Source organism: Etheostoma cragini, chromosome 1 (genome assembly GCF_013103735.1).
Source record: "Etheostoma cragini isolate CJK2018 chromosome 1, CSU_Ecrag_1.0, whole genome shotgun sequence".
Lineage (NCBI taxonomy): Eukaryota > Metazoa > Chordata > Actinopteri > Perciformes > Percidae > Etheostoma > Etheostoma cragini.
This window is the reverse complement of record NC_048407.1, coordinates 32195401-32198416: the sequence shown is the minus strand read 5'-3', so window position 1 is coordinate 32198416 and position 3016 is coordinate 32195401.

The following is a 3016-nucleotide window of genomic DNA, read 5'->3' as shown; positions in this document are numbered from 1 at the left end:
GGGGGGGGTGTGACTGAAGAAAGGGATCCTGAGAGGTGTTAAAAGGAGGGGGTGGTAAGCTATGTCAGTTTTTTTTATATTTATTATTATTATTTATTATTATTAATTTTAATATATATAATTTGCTTAATGTCTGTCACTGTTACTATTTGTGTGTCTGTAGCGATTTTTTGTTGTTATGATCACTCTCTAAGAAACATGCAAATACCGTGCAAACTTCAGTGTTCAATGGAAATGATTCACAAAACAAACATGCTATAAACACAAAGAAACAAAAGGAAAACCTAGCACGAGTACTGCAGAGTGCACCATTAATGCACTACAGCTTCCTGCTGCATTCTTACTAAGTCTCTCTTATTCAAATCACATAGTGTGTATATATAAAATATGGAATACAGTTTATTATAAAGTATCGGAAATGCATCCATCAGCCATTGAATCAACTTGCCAGTTTGTAAGGAAATGTTTTCCTTTTTAATTTAAAGATGTTCTTCCTATTTGTTCCATGTGGATCTTCATCACCACTCAGACACATGTAATATCCATTCTCAAAGAAGTTGAACTATGAAGCTCCTTCTGATTGGACCAATCTTCCTGTGCCTCTGAGATCTATTACCACGCACAGTTGCTTCAGGACGTCTTTATTTCCTCATCTTAACACAAACTGTCTATGTCGATTTTCTGACAAAACCTGCTTGAATTCTTCTTTTTTCTTATGGAATCAATTTATTATCCAGGTTATTATTTGCCTATATTTAAGGGGGTGGGATGCTCCAACTACTCATCCATCACTATACTTTGGTCTGTATGGGGACTTGAACCAGCAACCCTCTGGTTCTCAACCCAACGCCTTACGGACTGAGCTACTCTCACACCCCAACAATGTTCTTGTATTATAACTATGGCTATCCCCTCCTCCTAAAGTCATCCGTCTATCACGTCCGCCATTGTTGTTTTGAAGTAACAGCTGCAGCCATCCCACGCACCTAACCCACGGCCATAGCTACCAGTAGCTCCTCACCGGTCAATAGTGTCCACGTGATACACGCCTTCCGTGACTGATCCTAAGCCACGCCCCCTTCACACAGTCGCTAGTAGCCAAGGAGAACATGGAGGATTGAAAAAACATGATGGACTCTTCAGAAGAGATTATCTTCACTCGAGTTTCTGTCATCGGACGCTCCAATCTTCTGAACATAGTCACACTGAGAAACCCAGAGGGATGTGTGGAGCTGATAGGCTTCATTAGCTTTGAAGCAACTCATTTGGCAACGACTCGAATGGAACGGACGTTCATTTAAAAGATACGCACAAAAGCTTGAAGCCACTAAGTCAGGGGTGGATGGGTCAAAAAAGCATTTTGGTTTCTTTTAACCATGACCTCGATTTGTCCCTAACCAACTTGTTTTTAAGCCTTTTCTTTTTTTGTAACAGGGAGTTGAAACAGATTTGGAAGGCGTCAGATAAGAAAACAACTCCTTATCTGAGGTGTGTTGTCATTTTAATTCAGTGGATTTACTGATTTATTAGCTGTCACGTTGACTGTAATCCAGGCAGCGATTTGCAAATCAAATTAGAAGTATATAAATACATTTTGCAGAGGCAGGGTTGTTGTGTAAGTGAAAGAAACAAAGAAAGAAAGTGGTATTGATTATTTCTTCCCTCCTTTGCTCACACCATTAAATACATTCTGCCTTGTTAACTATCCATGTGAGGGAAAATGTTACGGAGAGTAAACAACAATGCAGCGGCACAGCATGCCTCGTTACAGCAGTACAAATCATCCACCCTGTGTGTGTGTGTGTGTGTGTGTGTGTGTGTGTGAATGCATTTCTAAAGCCGGGTCTATGTGAGTGTGTGTGGGTGTCGGAGCGAGGATGAGAGGAGGTGGCTGGTGCTTGCTGAATCCGGGGCTTGATCTGCAACACGGTCTGACTGCTCACACAACACACACTCTGTAATTGGACTCAGAGGAGCAAGGAGATCCACCCTCAGGCTTCGGATTATGCTGATATATGGAATATGTTGCCATGCTAACATTCCTATCTCATATCTGGCTCTATTGCACGCCTGCAGTTAGTAGACCGACAAAGTAAAAAAACAACAAAAAAAGGGTGAGAATAGAAAGAGAGTCTGCTCCAAAACACACCAGAGCATCAGGGCAGAGGATATCTGGGATGTCTTGACACAGATCTGCCCTGGCTTCTTAGTTTCTATCTCCGGAAACATTTCTATTTGTACATGTCGTATCTGATGACTTATAAATTTGAATCAGGTTCTGTCATGAGGGTTAAGCAAGGGTCCTGAGGTACCCAAGCAGCGTCATACGTACCAATGCAAAGGATCAATCATTTACATCTTAGCGGAGTGATATTTGGAAGGAGGTGTTCTATGTGGAGAGCAGTGATTGGTGGCTGTATAGCTTCAAGGGACTTTATGTTCTGGTGCCCCTTCTGTAGACTTTAACCCTAACATGTCCTATGTTAAGAGTGTTTGAAGACTGAGAGACAGAGTGGACACTGGGCTCGGTCACTCTCCAAATCAAAGTCAAAGTCAAATTGACCCATTTCAAATTTTAACAGGAAAGTTTTTTTCTACCCGAAGATCAATGGCCTTAACGTATTTTCTGTGATAAACATGTATTCCTGACTCAGTTATTCTGGACATGACCACATGTTTTTTTCCATGTTAAGAATGGTCACATAGTGGATTTTTGACATGAATTATAACCTTATGACAAAAAACGAATCCCACTTCCATTTTTAATGTGTTCTAGTAGACTGAGACTGATTGCATTCCCTAAAAATATACATGTATGTTACATCAATTGTTTCAAATTGAGATAAAGACAATATGTTTTATTAGATTATGAAGTAAAATTATATTTCAGAATTTTTTAAACCCCATATAAGTCCCGGGTCAATTAGACCCGAGGGATACGAGAGGGTCATAGTGAAGACAACACCAGGGTTATCCATGTATCAGCTCATTTAAATAGCTAACGTTGCTTATTGTG